Here is an 18,239-nt window from a genome sequence, read left to right on the forward strand (position 1 = left end):
TTGTTGGTAAATAAATTGGACTGGGACAAGAGTAGAGTCAGAATACCAATAATCATTGCAATAATCCAATCAAGAGATGGTAGTGACATGAATGAAGATAGCAGAGTGGAAATGGAGAGCGTTAGATGAATTTGGAAGGTAGTTTAAGGTTTATAGTAACTGTATCTGAGTGATGAAAGAGAACAAGATAGTAAAGATGATAGCCCAGCTTCTAGATTAGGCAACTGCATAAGGGATATAAGAGTTAATGAGATTGGCGTTAGCTGGAGCTGTAGCAGGTTTTTGAGGAGATTTCCTTTGATACACCTCAGGTGTGAAGTACCAGTGGCTCAGTGAAGTGCAATAGTCTATAGACATCTGGTTATATGGGTCTGAGCTCAAAAGCAAGCTTTGGGCTGGATATATAGATATGGAAAGGCTAAGTGCAAGATACTGATTGAAGCCATGGAAGGGAGTACTGGTTCATGGTCAAAACAATTGGGAAAGTCGGTGTTCTAGACCATCTACATTCTCTTGCTGAGTCACGCCACTGTGGTCTAGGACACATGCCTATGTGTTGGGTGACAAAGCTAGGGCAACAGTATAAGGCTGGACGATAATCTAGACTTTGAGCTCATCAGCTTTATGTTTGTATTTTCATTCAGCTTGTGATTTTATTACACATTCTATTTTCTTCTTTTCTTCTTTCACTTTCTTTTCTTCCTTTTTTTCTCTTCTCTCTTCTCCTCATCCTCTCCCCCCACCTCCTCCTTTTTTCTATCCTTTGGGGCTTTGCTGATGGACTTGTTTTTGAGTAAATAAAATGATTACTGCCTGCCAGGGGGAGATCAATATTTTTTCTGACTAGTGAAATCAATGGATACACCACCACTTCAATTGTTTCATTTTTAGTTACTCTCATTTGTTTGTATTGCTTCCTATAGTTAGGGACTTTGGGAAATATTTCTGAGTTCATGGTTCATATAAATGATTAAGGATACTTGGGAAAAGTGGGATGCTGCTATATCAGATATATGTTTAATGCTTTAACTTTTACTTTGGAAGGTAAGAAGTGTTTTCACTGACAGATGAGGAAACTGAGGTGCAAAAAGATGACATGAATCTGCTTCACCTTTTGCATACTGGAAAATGTTGCAGTATCTTTTTTGTATTAAACAGATCCCCCAGTACTAATCATGGTGAATAGTGTTAAGTTGAATATGCATTTGACTATCCCTGAAAAGACTTTCTTTGTGGATACAGATACCATGATTCTATCCAACTCTTCTTAGTCTCCTAATCTTCTTAAACTTGATTTTACACCCAAATATCCTCTTCACTTCAAAGAAACACTCTCCCAGTGAACTGAATAGCAATTCAGTTGAGGGTTTTATTTACTCGTTTATTTATTGGCCAGGAAAAGTTTTCTCCATTTGGCAGGGCTGTGCATATCTTCATCATAAGCTCTTTACACTGTGAAATAGAAATGCTCAAGCAGATGACTTTTTTTTAGAAAGCTGCTTGCTGCAGACTATATGCCTTTAGATCTCTCTAACAGCCTGACATGAACTGCTGTCACTGGGCATTAAGGCAGCTGCAATATTGCCTGTCGTTAATAGTCTCTGCTGCTCTGCCATCATAATTGCTGACCTTAGCTTAGCCCTCTGCTGTGAATTAGAATTTCTTTTAAGAGGGAATATTAATGAAACAAAGTTAAGTTCCTCAGCAATTTGCAACTGGAATTGATGATAGCCTCCATTTCATTTTTAAAAGGGAATGACTTTGAGTCTACAAACATTGCTATTGTGACTTCAAAATAATAAGCAAAATGCATGAAAATAATTATATTTAGAAGCTGTTCTTTTTGAGGAGGTTGAAGTAGGTATGTTGCTCACTTTATGAAATTCCTGGAAGAATTAAAACATTTATTCTGAAGGACTAATATAAAGTATATATATACATATATAAACATCAGCTGAAGAATTACTTAATGAAAGGTATAAGAGGGAGAAATGCCTTCTTTTCATCACCATGTACTTTGCTAATTTTAAATAAAAAACTGGACCAGAACATTATTTCTTTAGAAATGGACAAACAGTGAAACATAGAGGATATTCTATCCTGTTTTTGAATGGGGATTTTTAATGTTTTACTCAACTTCTAAGAGATAGTATATGTATATATTGAGTCTTTATAATTTTACAGTGAAAATGAAATAAAAGTTGAGTGATATGTTTATTGTACTGAGTCATGCATCAGGCTAATCATGGAAATGACTATCAGACTGATAGAAATATGACTGGCTTTGGAAACTTGATAGTTGTAATGTGTTAAAAATGCTCTGTGACCCTTTTTAGGGGCACATATAATTTTAGAAATTAAAAGCTTAACTTTTTTACTTTAAATTGTCTCATCATACTATCATATGGGATACCTGACACTGAGGAATCCATGATCATGGAATCTAGAAACTGAAGATTATCTCCATTGTATATTCTAATCACCTCATTTTTTAAAAAAATGAGAACTTTATTTTGAAATTATAGCTAATTTCTGGTAATATATTTCAATGAAAATAACTTCCTTAATTTATTGCTTCAAATAAATGTTTTGCTTTTGAGATTACTTCCTTAGGTTAAATCTCTCTGCTCCTGTTTTCCTAGGTTTGTAGGCCATTACTGGTTCACTTATCTTCCTGTTAAGGATATTTACTGGAGTAGCAATAGTTACTAGCAAGAGGAATTATGCAATTCACCTGGCATTTTGAGTTTCATTTAATACCTCAACATGATTCTATTACTTCTGACTATTGCTATGGAACAGAATTTTCTTTGGGCCTTCAGGAATGGCATTAGGGCTCACTATGTAAGTGTAAATGTATGTATTATATATATAATTGATATTACTAGTCCAATTCAAATGATGGAAGGATGAGAAGACTGAATGTTTAGGTGTACTTAAAGACAATTTTCACCTAGTAGAGATGTTGGCCCAATGAGTTATAATCTTAAGACATTATAATAAGCCTGGATCTGGCCAGAGGATCCAAAAGCTACCCTTCTCACTACATTGTTTACTTTCTACTTTTCCAAAGTGGAAAATTTATTTGCAAGTTGAAAAAAATTTTACTTCGTGGCTGTGGAATAAAGCGATAGACTTGAATATAAGATAGTGGGGGAAGGGATAGAGGGCTTTAAGTGAAGGGAATTTCACTAAAAGATTTGATTTGATTATCATCACCAACTCTCTCAGAAATCCACTGGAATAAGATTTCAAAAATAGTCATCTAGGTCAAGACTTGATCAGTCTGATACCTGTGTTACTTGTCCGGCAAGAAAACTCTAATTCCTAATCTCAATTAAAAGGATTGTGGTTTTAGGAAAACAAAACAAAACAAAGCAAAGCAAAGAAAAACAAAACAAAACAAAAAAACCCAACAGAATAAGAAGTAATATTACAAGATAAAAAATGAAAATACATGTCAAGCTATGTAATTATCAGGGCAGCTCAAATAATTTGGCAATCATCCTGTACACACAGAACTACCTTCCTCCCTTCAATCTGGCAGCTGTAAGGGGAGCCAAGGAGAAAATTAAAGAAACTTTAGCAAGGTTATTTAAATTCTGAGCTCCCTGCCTGGACTCTGTGCAATTCCCTTAGAAATTGCATTATCATTTGGCCTTCTTTTTGGAGTAGACAGTTGGGATGGCTATAGTTCAGTTTGAAAGCAAAAAAAAAAAAAAAAAAAAAAAAAGAATAAAAAATCAATATTTAAACTCTTGTTAAGATGGTAGTAAAATTAGGCAGTTCCAGTAAAATCTGAGGAAAAAAGATGTTTCATTTTGGTTTCAAAGTATAAAAGTTTATTTTTGATATAAACTTTGTTCTGGAAAAAATGCACATTAATTGCTAACAAGATTATTTTGAGCTTAAAAAATTTGGAATATTCAGACAAAAACGAAGCCAAAGTTTTTTTTTTTTCTGATTATCTGTGAGGATTGCAATAAAAAACAAGCAAATTAAAAATATAAATAAAAGTTTCAGGAAATCATTAATAAACAATAAAAGATAAGATTGTTTCCAAATATTTTGGTGTGTATTTATGTATGATTATGGGATTAGAAATCAGTTTCAATTTTTTGTTAGAACACATCCTGATGTAGTGACATTTATTTATTTTTTAAAAGATTTATTTTATTCTTTATTTTGTTTTTTTAATTTATTTATTCATTCTTTTATTTTTGGCTGTGTTGGGTCTTCATTGCTGCGTGGGGGCTTTCTCTAGTTGTGGCAAATGGGAGCTACTCTTCCTTGAGGTGAGAGGGTTTCTCATTGCGATGGCTTCTCTTGTTGCAGAGCATGGGCTCTAGGTGTGTGGGCTTCAGTAATTGCAGCATGTGGGCTCAAGAGCTGTGGCTTACAGGCTCTAGAGCGCAGGCTCAGTAGTTGTGGCCTACGGGCTTAGTTGCGCCGCGGCATGTGGGATTTTCCAGCCCAGGGCTCGAACCCATGTCCCCTGCATTGGCAGGTGGATTCTTAACCAATGTGCCACCAGGGAAACCCTGTAGTGACATTTATATTCGTATTGGAGATTAGTAAACTTTCAATTACTTACCATAAAATAGAAAATAAACTACTAGTTTTTATTGTTCTTACCCTCATTCTGAATTATGAGGTTGTGGTAGAAATGTGATTACCCTTGAGGTATTTGGGGTATTTTAAATGAATGAATAGCATCTTGTCATATTGTGTTGGTAGCAGAGAGATAGGATATATATATAACAATGTCCTGGATATAAGTAAAGGAAGGATGATGTGACCTAAAGGTGTCAAAATGCACCCCAGCTACCAACGTATCATCCCCATGGTGAATAACTACTTTGAGTTAAAACACGAACAACCTCTGATAATTTCAAGTGTATTAAACTACTCTTAGCTAATGGCCTCAGATGGGATGAAGGTATCAATACCGATATCTGTTTCTCTCAAGTTGCCATCTGAGCAGGGGAGGCAATCAGATAATAAGGGCACTAAATCTCTGGGGAAGAAGGAGGAGGAGGGAATAGGTGAAGGTGAGTTTGACCCACAGTGGACATCACAGATAGTTTGCTTACTTTGCATTTTGGCTGAGTGTGTGTGTGTTGATTATGCGTGTAAAGTGGTAGAAGGTAGGATAAATTATGCGTTTATACCTTTCAAACCTACACTTTGTTAGATTGTTGCCATGGTGAATATCTGTCCTTTAAGTGACTGCTTAGTACTAACTTCAAGTGATGATGTAATTCCTGAAATTATGGTAAAGATGAAAAACATCCCCTTCCTTTGGCAGAAATTTACTGTGGCTCAGGGGCAAACCAGCAGCAGATGTAAACAAAATTGCACCGTTTGGTTCTTATTCTGTCAGAGACCTAACTGCTTGACTTGAGCTAAACCCATTCTGTCTATTTTTAACCTACTGAAGAAGCAGAAGAATTTAGACCCAGCTGATAGACAAAGTCGTTATTTGTGAATGAATTCTGTTATCTAACAAAACTTTTGCACATAAATTGTTTAATGGAAACATTGATTTAAGTCATAACAAGTGAAATAAAGAATTGAGGAAATTATCTGGAATAATTCAGAATGAGAGTAAATTACATCTAAACTTTGATATAATAGAGAAAAATTATTTGGAGTTTTTGTTTTGCTTAAATTATCTGTATAATTGCCTTTTCTAGTGTGTGTGAAACTGGAAACCACTCATTCATCCAACTTCTACTCTGTAAATGTTTATTGCACACCTACTGTGGTTAAGAACTGGGGGTCTGAGGTGAGGTGAAAAATACCATTGCTCAAAAACTTCCTGTATTGTGGAACTCTGGTTTTTATTACTTTGTAAAATATAAACATAAAACTGATAAATCTAAGCAGATTTAAGCCCTCCGCTTGAGATGTTAGCCATCAGGAATAAAACCAGACCAACGGATGAATATTCTGAAAAGCAATTTAAAATATTCACTTAGCCTCTTGAAGCATGCCAAAGTGAGATTGCAATAATAAAGCCCAGATAATTTTCCACTCCTCACCGTTTCTCAGCAAGTGACTGTTTCCTAAATCTTCGAGCTTCCTCTCTGCAAATGCCCTAAAACTCTCCAGCTCTTTATCTTCTCCCTTTCATATCTCCATAATCTCTTCTTTAGTAACAATGCCTTTTCAGATATCCTTGTTTTTCCCGTCACTCACTTCTCTGACTTGGCACAAGGAAGACCACATCACAAACAGAAAACACACACACACACACACACACACACACACCTTTTTCTTCTGTGACATAAAACTTACAAATCCAAAGTCTCAGAAAAATATATTCACAAGTCTAAAATATCAATTTGTTTATTGTTCTAGCCACTTAATATTAATTTAGTAGAATATGATAATTTCATATATAATTTTTGCTTTAGATGTTCATAATTTTGGCCCAAAGAAGTATAGGCTAGACCATTTTGCAGTTGTAGAGCAGCCAAGTAGCCTATGATATATGTGTTATGTTTTTTCCATAAACACATTTAAGTAGATATTCTCTTCCTACACTGACACCAGAGTCTGGTGTCTGTCAGTGTTCCTTAGTCTTATAAGACCAAAATGTTTTAAAAACCTCAACTGTTTACATTTGGAAAAACTGCTGCTTTGTGCAGCAGCTTGAGTATATCTCATAAAAATTTTATCTTTAGAGCTAGCTAAGTCTATAAGATATTATGGTGGCATTGAAATCATAATAGTTCTACTGATATCATAATTGCTCCGAAGGACCATTACAATGTAAATATGCAAGTGCTCCTGACAAGCTACACTGTTAAATGAAGCCACCAAAAACAAGCTAAATGTAACACCGCAGATATAACAAGCCTGCTGAAGAACCGGTGTTAGGCTAAACGTGTAGGGACCAAGGAAGCTTAAATAAGCTTAAATACTTGTTTGTATTTTAGTTTTAAGAATTAAAGTAGAACCACAAACCTGGAGAAAGCTTAAATAGTCATCTAGCTCATCCCTTTTACTTTTCAGAAGAGAAGAGGCAAGTGAGGTTAATGATTTGTTTGCGGTTTCATAGCTAATGGCATAATTAGAACTAGAGTTTAAGGCCTCATTTCTGTTCAGAATTGCTTTCACTATGTAGTTCCCACCCAGTGACAAAGTTATTAACTCGAGCGAATATACCTGTTTCAAATACACTTTGTTCCTCCATTTTGGGAAAGGTATTGTTTTTTGTCCCATTATGAGATCTTGATCACCATCTGTGGCTGCTCTGAGGATGAGCTGGAGTGTTAACTCTGTCAAATGAGCAGCATAATACTCTTTGCCTATAAGTGAGAAGATTTGGGGGAAAAAGAAGGAAATGCTCTCTGAAGCAAGATGGAATATCTCCCTGCTCAGAAGGTAATTAGGTGACTGATCGGGTAGCATGTTCTTTTTGTCCACTGTAAGGTGGAGAACAAGAAGGGTTGAGGAAGAGGATTGGTGAGGGCAGCAGTGGCCTACTAGCCTGGACACTTGACTTACTGTGGGAATTTGGGGGTGGCCTGCCTGATGGATTTGGATCAGCTGTGCACTGAAAGAGCTAAAGAGTTTGAAATGCTAGGTTTCATCATATAGGGTATTATACATACAAGTTAAACATTTCATCTGGAAACCCTCAGTGTTCTGACTTAGGCTTTGTTGCTTGCACCTCCTCTCTATAAAGTTAAGGGTAAGTGAGTAACTCCAGGAGAAGGGATGGCATCTTAATTTAGTGATTCTTAATTAGAAATTTTAACGAGTGATTCTTTAGAGATAGATGCTAAACAACCATTAATAATTATTTAAAAATTTAAAGTCCTATGTACTTTGTAGGAGGAGGCTTGCAGGTCTTGAGTGCAGAAAACCTGGGGTAATGACTTCCTTAACAAAGTGACACTTGAGCCAAACTCAACCTGAAGAAGGAGTAGGGAATATCAAGGCATAGAATAGAAGAACTGTCTAGTAAATGGCAAAGGCCCAAGGTAGGAGGGAATATGGCATATTTAAGAACCTGAGAAAAAGTTATTGTAGCTGGAGAGTGAAGAACAGAGTGAGAGTGGCCAGAAAAGAGGCTCATGGGAAGGATAATCAGATGATGCTTAATAATTGGATATTAAGTAACTACAAATGTACATATAATTGACACAGTTTGAATGTTTTAAAGAATAAAGGTAAGTTGGATGCCATTTTAAATGAAAAATTTACGTTTATGAGGATTTTTACTAGACAGAGATGTTAAGTGAGGGAATTTTAAGGGAGCATATATTAATGTACAAAGTTATTGACAGGCTCAATGAACTAGTTAATTAGTTGTTTTTTCTTAATGAGTGAGTCTATTTCAAACTCAACAAAGATCAATTATTCTATTTAGAATGAAATGTTACACACACCTAACTCATAATGGAATGCGTTAAATAATTAAATAGATTGATTTTAGTTATCCCCGTCATTTTTCCAAGCTGAGAGATACTTGTTTTCTTTTCCAATCGTACATTATGATTGAATTAGCTTTGTTTTTTCATGCAGCATTTTCTTTCCTCTTGGTTGATTATATTCTGAAAGATTGAAATTTTTGAGTTTGAAAATAATTAGAAAAGTTATTTAACACTTAAACGGTCTATTCATTCCTTGAACTTCGTGCTAGTTTGCCATTAGTGGTGACTGAACTTCGCGCTAGTTTGCCATTAGTGCCATATGCTAGCTCTGGCTACCGGAACATTGGATTTATTTACTTGGAGATGTTCAAACAGCCATAAGGCTAAAACTTGTCACTGAAACTTTTAACTCCATTTCTGATGCAAAGGTAGCCAGTCTGGCTATATTTGCAATTATATGCAATTATGAAAACATTTTATTTGCAAACTAATCATATTAAATAAAAATTCCTGCACTGCTCAGCCTTAACCAGTGATAATAGGGTTACTTTTAACTGGGTTTAATTAGGAATCTTTTTTTAATGATGAGAGTGATGTGGTAAAATGTCTCATATACCAGTGTAGGAATCAAATGGAATATGTGCTATTTTTTTTACTGTTCCTGCAGTAATTTGTTATTCGGGTATGTAGGCAGAGGTGAAGATGGGCTTTGTACAGGGCAGTGACCACAAGCCAGGCACTGTGCTGGGCGCTAGACACAGCTGGGAGCTTACCAAGGCAAGACTGATATTTGTGCTCATGGAACGTCTAATCTAGGTGCAGAGACAGACTCGGTAACTAGTTCCAAACTAGTTATTTAACATACAGTCATGACAAGCTTAGGAGAGCACATAATAAGGAAGCTAGCCTTGTTTTGAGTAGTCCAGAGAAGATGAGGGCACCCAGGAAAACTTTCTCCTGAGTAAATGATATTTAAGGAAAAAGCTGAAAGTAATTACAGATGAAGGTTGGGCTGAGTGGGAGGAAGAGGCCTCAAGGAACGGCCTTGAGGTGGAGGAAATTGGCATCAATTCAAGGACCTAAAAATATTATTATTAATTATAATTAATCATTATAATTATTGGTAATAAGTGATAACAATAATCACTGGCCAGTAATTGAGAGACACACTACAAGTCAAACATTACCTGCTCTACTGCTCTAACTAAAGAGTCTTTCTGCTGTATTAAATTTATTGATAAGAATGATAAGATTTTATGGGTCTTGCTTACATAAAGATTGAGAAAATAACTAAAAAATCATTGTTTTTGCTGCCTTTTCTTCTCTTTTGCCAACCATTAAAGATCATGAGAATTTGCTTATTGCCTAAAAATTATGAGGAGCTGGAATTTAAATTTGGTTGTTGCACAAGAATGAAATGTAAAAAGCTTTCCAGGAAAAGAGGAAAATATTTGGTTTGCCAAAAGGTTCATTTGGGTTTTCCTGTAAGAAAAATATTGTACTTTAGTTGTATTTGTATTGTAATTGTAATCTCTTGTAATTCCAGTAGAAGTTATTACACGTGGGAGGGGGGTATTATCTACTTTTTTAAAACCTGAAGCCAGTAAAGACTACTAAATTAACCAGGATTTTAAAAGTTTGCTGCTTTCTTGGTATTGATTCCAATTAGTCCACAGATTTAATTTTGACAGAAAAAAAATGGGAAGGCTAAGTATTTTAAGTTAATATTCAATGGCGGCCTTTTGTCAGCTAGCGTTTTACCCAGGCATCTTCTGAATCCTCATGTTGGCAGTCTCACTGGGCTTTGGTCACAGCCCAGCTTTAAGTATTGAGGTGCAACTATTTAAATATGACCATCAAGTTAATGAAAGCATGCTGAAACGTGCCCTCTGGAGGCAAAAAATGTTCAAGACGACTGACAATGAAATGGTCAGTGGTGGCTGTCCTCAGAAATGGTGTTAGAGCTGCGTGGATTGTAGAACTGGGTGGCAGTTCGGACTGTGGATCACTCTGAACACAACGGCTATTCTAATGCCCCACCTCTGATGAAACCTGGTTTCTTATGAGTAGTCTTCACACTCAAAGTTATGTCTCACCTGTGAGAGGAACAGAAGACAAATTCATGCTACTGACAACCATCTAATGTAGCACCGTCCAATAGAAGTATGATGTAAGCAACAGATAAAATTTAAAATTTTCTAGTAGCTCCATTACAAAAATGAAAAGAAACCTGATAAATTAATTTTAGCAGGATATTTTATTTAATCCAGTATATCCAAAATTTTATCATTTTGACATGTAATCAATATAAAATTATATGAGAAATTATACATAATTTTTTATACTGATTTCAAAGTCGAATGTATATTTTATAATTACAGTACATTTTAATTCTGACTAATTTATCAAGTATTTAATAGCCACATATAATATTTTTCACTACTGAGGCAAGAAGTTTTTGCATATAACATGCTTTCCACATGTGTGAAATTGTCTTTTTTGTTTTGTTCTCTGTGTATTATCTATCATTAATTATTTCTTCTATATTGATAATTTTTTAGATACTCATACATCAAATAATCTATCAGTTTCTTTTTCTTTCTCCCCGCAGACTTCCATCTCCTAGTCCTTTGTCCTTTTGTTATAATCTGAATTGGTTTTTCCCTACTCTTTGGTGCATAACCGAAATTCTCGTGCTTCCCTTTGTCATTTTTTGTTGGATCCACTGTTTCTTGCACACCACATCTTTCTTTTTCTTGGTTTACTCCCTTTTTTGTTGATGTTTGTCTTCAGTAATTTCTTACCAAAAATGACAAAGGAATGAAAGATAATGTTTGGATGTTTAAATTGCACAACTTATAAAAAAGAGTTGGTGATTTTATGAGTGAAATTCATGAACTTTGTATGTGAAATGGCAGCAATCACTTATTGAATACCTACTTCCTCTCAGGAGGTTATAATAGCAGCACAAGCCTGGAATTTGTGTATCATTTATTGTTCTAGCCTTCGGGTAGAAGATAAACTGTGGGGATTTAGAAATTATGGCAGAGAACAGGCTGTGGCAACAACTCAAGTGAGAGAGTGCGAGGCACTAGGGTTGAAGGGAGGGTTATGGATAGAGTCATAAAGAAGGTAGACCCCAAAGGGATCTGTGATCGTTTGAGCCAGCAGTCAAGTAAGGGAATGTGCACATGTACATGTGCACTAATGGAATGTGTACCTGTGTTTGTGCACATTCACAGTCCTGTCCTCTCCCTCTTTATGTGTAAGGGATAAATATTACTACCTACCTCAAGGGTGAATGATGGGGATTCAGTGAGATAATGGATATAATGCACTGCGATGAGTACTTGGCATGAGGTACGCACAAAAGTTTTAGTTATCAAATCAAATTGCATCTTGAACCTTGAAGTGCATGGGGGTGGGCTGGGGAGAAAGGTCCCTGTGAAAAGAACTTATGCTCCCTGGCATCCGCTCAGTGTGATGAGCGAGGGAGATGAAAGGGATCCCTCTTGTAGTCTGGGGAGGTGCCAGAACTCTAACAATGACCAGATGAGGGGTGGTTGTGGTGTTCCTGCTTCCTTTCCTGTGGAAACTGTAGTTAAGGGGCACCTTAGAATATTTTAAGAAATAAAAAATTTCAGACCATGTGTTGCTAACTTCAGTGAATGCCTTGCTAACTTCAGCCTTAAATTCAGTGAATCAAAGAATGCACAGCTTTGTTCAAGATTAATACATAAAGGAGACTTATACCCCATCCTCATTTTTGGTCTTACTTTAGGACTGAAGGATATAGGTGTTGATCCCACAAGGGACTGTGATTTCTTTGCACTTAGACTTAGGCAAAATGAGGAGATGTGAGATTTATTGATCATTGCATCCTGACCTATTCATCTCTCTCTCTTTCTTTTCTTTAAATCTTAAAATATTTAAAAACAAAACAAACCATGATGCACTATTTGCCATCTTCTCCTTCATTACTGCTCCTCCTTTTTCTTCCTCTCTCAACCTTTCCATTGGTCCTTGCTCCCTCCCACCCAGACTGTCTTCTTAGATCTCTATACTTCTTTCCATCTTAATCTGCATCCTTCTTTCTCTGAATCCTGCCCATCTTTTTTTTTTTTTTTTTTTTTTTTGTATTGAGGAGAGAAAAGGGAAAGGTTGATTTGGGCCCCAGGGGGAGAGAAGAAAAGAGGAAAATGTAGCAAAATGGTGCATGCGGTGCTAAAAGACACAAGCAGTGGACATATCTGGCTTCATTTTTTGAGTCCTCAAATCCTCATTCAGCTGAGAATTTCTCAGACATAAAAATGTTTAATCTTCTATTTGTTTGAGTGATGTATATATTATTATTCACTAATTCCAAATGGATTGTATGTTCTGATTCTCCCTTTCTGTCTTTCCTTTTCTCTCTCTCTCTCTCTCAGTAAGAGAAAGAGGCAGAGGGAGGAAAAGAGAAGGGAGATAAGATTACCCAAAATGCAACTGTCTTTTCTGTCTTTATTTTATATTTACTATTTATTTTTATTTTGCTGATTGATTGTCGATGTGTTCCCAGAGGCCAGCTGTGCTGCATCACAGGGACAGTCGCCTTTCATGCTGTCTTGCGTGCCCTGGCTGGCAGGGTCCTACTGTGCTGCTGTCTGACTGTCCAGGGCCCTGTGCTGCCGCATTCCATCCTGGTTTGGCACTGAGGCTCCATTTCATGTTGCAGTGACCCAGTGCCTTGTGCTGTCTGGAGCTGCAGGTTCTCAGCTCTCTTCATTGAACCTTCTTGTGCTAAGATTCCTCCTGAGTTCCACTGAAAAGGTCAGACAAGTCCATGGACTGTGCATATTGGTGTATTATTAAAGAAGGCTAAAACCAAAGGTAACCTGGCTCTCCTTCCCCTCTTGTTCAGTTGAGCTGTAGCCTTCAGGGGGCCTTAAACTCCCACTAATGTCTCAGGAGAAGAGAAGTTCATTGTTTCCATGACTAGGTCTGTAGTCCAGTCACACAGGTGGCTCTCTGAGCACCAGCTTTCTCCTGCTGTTCTTTGTCTTTGCTTCCTGCCTCTTCTACCAGGGATGCCTTTCTTGTTCTGGTTTAATTGTCAATACACAACTTGCATGTCTTTCCTGACACTGGGTCAGTTAGATGTGATTTCTGTTGCAGAGAAACATGTACATTCCTCTGTCAAGGGTCCTTGCACATCTGAATCTGATTTCCTACACACAGAACTGTCACTCTACTTTCAGCAACTTCAGGGAGGCCTCATATCCTATTCTTTTTGAATTACCAGCACTTTGCATGTTGCTTGGCACATTGTAGGTAATCAACACAATATCAACATGTTGCTTAAACATGTTATCTGTGATGGAAAGACTAATAGGGGAAATTCTGGGCCAAGTGATATGGGTTTGAGAGGAGGCAAAGAGCTCTGTGTGGACTATGCAGTCGTATCCCCAGATGGCATCATTCAAGGCGGCTGCTTCCAGGGTCTGTTCCTAAGACCAGATAATTTTCCTTTAAAGGCATTAATTTCTACATGTCCCCAGATAGATAACCTGAATCATTGTGTCTTTTAAAAAATATGTGAATAGTATAAGAAGCAATGTGATTGATTTTCTCTGTGAATAAGCACTTTAATCTTATATTTCTAATTTAAAAAATTTCATCCTTAAAATACCAATTTTGAATTAGACAGTTTTGGCTTATGTTTTTCATGAGCTAATATATTTAATTAAAGTTTTAATCTTGACTTTCCCTCATTTTCTCTCATTATTTTAGCTTGCTTGCAGAGTTGTGAGTGGAGAAGGTCCATGTAGAGAGGTCATCTGCCCTGTCCCTTTGCCCCAGGTGGGACAGCTGTGTTAGCAAGAGAATGGGCCAGAATCTTGTAAAGGGACACAGTGAAAGCTTGACAGTCTGTCTGTCAGTCTGTGTTTTGAAGCAAATGGCTAGTTTAGAAATCCTGGTGGCAAAAGTCAGTGCAAATGCTAATCCCTGTCGCATTACCTCAGTTCTGCACTGCACAAAAATGATTTTAAACTCTGGCGACTCTCTCATTTGGTACAGGTTAAGAAGTAGGTAGTCACTTCTTGTGTATATCCTAAAATATGTGCACATTTATATTACTATTCCTCTGTGAAATATTATAGTTTCTCCTGTTCCTTCCAAGTAGGAAAAAGGAAAACAGGAATAAACAGATCTATGGATTCTCTCTCTACCACATATTATGTAGATTTTTGAGACATATGGTTGATTTAAAAGTGTTACTGACCAGATATGTATTATTTTGAGAAAAAAGTAAACCAAAAATGAAAATGACGTATCAATGTGGCACATTAATGAAAATTAAGATATAAAATATTCATTTACCCAGTTTCTAATATTCATCTTATCTGTAGTTGAACTTTTGGATGAAATTCACCATTACAATGTTAAACTGTCTGCTTTTTGCATCTTTAAAATAGATTTATCAAACACAGAAGTTAATAACATTTCTGTTAATTGCTTCTGAACATACTGAAAAACTGCTATGTGTGTAGAATTGTTACATAAGTAGAATTGAAGGCCTGCAGAGCAGATTGTGAATTTTGTAATTGCATTCTTAGAGCCAACTCAGTCTAGCCTATAACTATTTCCTTGGCTTGTATTCATATAATGGATAATGGGTGCTTTCTATGAGGTAAGCAGATTGAAATGAATATTGAAGTTTGTATTTCTTTGCTTGAGAAAGCTGACTTTTTAAAGTTAGGCCCAAACTACAGCAGTCTTTATGGACAAAAATAATCTAACAGTCTCAAAAAGTATATTTCAAGCCTATCATCATAACAATGAAATGGAGGTTGAGAGCTGCTCTTTGAAGTAGTGGTTCTTAGAGTCTTTTTTAAAAAAAATTAGTTAATTAATTAATTAATTGGCTTTGTTGGGTCTTTGTTGCGATGTGTGGGCTTTCTATAGTTGTGGTGAACGGGGGCTACCCTTTGTTGTGGTGCACGGGCTCCTCATTGCTGTGGCTTCTCTTGCTGTGGAGCACAGGCTCTAGGTGCATGGGCTTCAGTAGTTGCAGCACATGGGCTCCATAGTTGTGGCTCACAGGCTCTAAAAGCACAGTTTCAATAGTTGTGGTGCACAGGCTTAGTTGCTCCATGGCATGTGGGATCTTTCTGGAGCAGGGATGGAACCTGTGTCCCCTGCATTGGCAGGCAGATTCTTAACCAGTGCGCCACCTAGGAAGCCCCGTTCTTAGAGTCTTGACATGAATTTCTCATATATAGTAAAGTGGCATAACTGCTTTCCCATCTTCCTCCCCTCCTTCTGTCCTATCTGCTTCCTTTCATTTCTCTTCCTCCTGTGAAATTCAAAAACTATGAAGAAAAATATAAAAAATGAAATTAAACTCTATTTTTCTTACTTTATGTTAATTTAATATCTAAGTAACTATATACAGTATATGAATTTCACTGTATGTACTGTTTTGCATTCCATAAAATCTGATGATGTGATTTGTATACATACATCCAACATATTGACATTAATTATAGGCTTTTTTTTAGAGATGTTTTAGCTTCACAGCAAAATTGAACAGAAAGTACAGAGTTCCCATATACTCCCTTTACCACACTCTCACAACCTCCTCCACCATCAACATCCCACACATTTGTTACAATTGATGAACCAACATTGGCACATCATTATTGTTCTAAGTCTATAGCTTACAAGAAAATGAAAAAAAAAGTTTAAGAAAGAGGAAAGGTATTTTCAGATCAGTCTTGAAGGATGAATATGATTTTATAGGCAGAGAAGTGGAAAAAGTTTTTCCAAGATAAGGGAATCATATTTGCAAAGCAAGATTCAATAGCACTGGCTAAATCTGGAGAATAGTAATACAGTAATTGAGGCTGCAGTGTGTGTTCCTATGGGTTGGGGGAGACAGTGAAAATTGTGGGAATTATAGGGAGTGAGACTGGATTCTTAGGCTGCTATACTGTAAGAGGACCTGTGTCTCCAAAGGAGCTTGGGCTTTATCCTTTGGACAGTATAGGGTCAGCAGACTTTACCAGAACGTCCCCTGATATTCTAGGGGTTAACAGGAAGTGCTGTGAATGACAACAGCAAATGTTATGGAGCCCAGTGGTCCTCAAATTTTGTGTAATTCAGAATCACTTGGAGAACTAATAAAAGCTAGGGAGGACCAGCCTTGTTGAAGTAGCATGGGGCCCAGACCTCTGGAGTTTTGCCAGGGTCTCTAGGTGATTCTGATAGATGCCAAAGTTTGAGAACCACTGATGTGATGCTAAGTAACAGCCGTCGTGTGGCTCACTTTTAGTGAGCACTAGTAGCATTCCAAGAAACTTCTTTCATAGGAAAATTGTATTAAGAGGAAAATTTAAATATTTAACAGTTTTAAAAATAATAACACCCAAGTAAATGTCCTTTATAACTTCTTGGATCCTGCTTTCCCCATCTCTCTTTTTATATACTTATGAATTGTAACTTAAACCCTCTGTGTAATTTATGTGTACCTTCCTCATAGTCTTGTTATGGTGACTGAAAATGTTAATATATGTAAGTCCTTAGAATTGTGCCTGGCATAGAGTAAGGGTCTATACATTTCAGCAATTAATATTATAGCTCACCATTATGGCTACTGTCATGAAAATGTCTCAAATTCATTTTCTCTAAACATCTCTCCTGATGCAACTCTTTCTCAAACTAATTTTCTGAGAGTCTTGAATTTTCCATGTCCCACCTCTCACTTTCAGGACCCATTCTGCTTTTATTTTGTTTTGTTTTGCTTATTTTTCCTGCTGGCTTCTATCGGTTCTGCCCAGTGTAAATCTTAGAAGTCCCCAGGCTCTTCCTAAACTTCTGGCTAAATAGCCTCATTAACACCATCTAAAGCCTAGACTGAGATTTGCCTGAGCTTCAAAGACTCTTTCTCTTAAAGAAGAGAATCAAAAAAAGTTGTAATTGAATCTTTCTTTTTTCCTCAAGTTACATCAAGAGTCTTTGACATTGAGCACGTCACCCAATTAGATTTCTTTCCCTGACAGATTTTCTGTCCACTCATTCTCCACAGTAGTCCTTAAAGACCTACTCCCATTATGTAGTTCCATTTTAATGCCTCTTTGGCATGAGCCTGAAGTTTTAATATTGTCCATGTTGGTACCGATGTTTGGTCATTAGTGATGGTAATGATAATAATTATTAATATGCACTGGGTACTTATTATATGCAAAACACTATATTAACTAACCCCTTTATATATACTAAACTCACAAAGAATATAACACTGTCCTGAAGCTCCTTTCAAATATTACTTACTTAATCCTTACAACTGTTTTATGAGATAGATCCTAATTTGTCCCAGTTTGGTAAAAGAGGACAGGTAAACCTAACGAGTAAGCAAAGGGGACAGGACTCAAACCTAGATCTGGACTCCAACCTTCCAATCTTGACTACATCTCACATTCTCTACACTCCTGCTACTGCTCCTCACCGGTAGAGGGCAAGGATTATTTCCCATCAGCAGAATAGCTCACCAGGCTCCCTTAAAATGGATATTTTCAAAGCCCCAGTATCCCAATTTTTGTTAAACTGTAAGGATTAAAATTACCATTTGGGTAGACTGTTCTGGAAATGCTTATTTGATGCCGCATGTGGCACAGAGTAATTGCTCACTAGTGTTTGCTAACTGGCAGACAATTAACTTGTTCCATGCGTAGAGAATCCTCTCCCCCCAGAACTTTGGGTCTGGAATAGTGGAATGAGCATAGCCCTTGGAATCAAATTGATTTCTTGTCTGTGAAACACAGAAATGCTAATTATGCTTACCTTATAAGGACTGTTGTGAGATATGAAAGA

At 36.7% G+C, this 18,239-nt stretch overlaps 1 pseudogene; it reads right to left on the minus strand.

Annotated features, from left to right (window-relative positions):
- The window catches only part of LOC130844723 (40S ribosomal protein S6-like), a 48,091-nt pseudogene extending 34,939 nt beyond the window's left edge, over positions 1-13,152 (minus strand).
- Positions 13,153-18,239: the final 5,087 nt, after the last annotated feature.

This window comes from Hippopotamus amphibius, chromosome 2 (genome assembly GCF_030028045.1).
Source record: "Hippopotamus amphibius kiboko isolate mHipAmp2 chromosome 2, mHipAmp2.hap2, whole genome shotgun sequence".
Taxonomy (NCBI): domain Eukaryota; kingdom Metazoa; phylum Chordata; class Mammalia; order Artiodactyla; family Hippopotamidae; genus Hippopotamus; species Hippopotamus amphibius.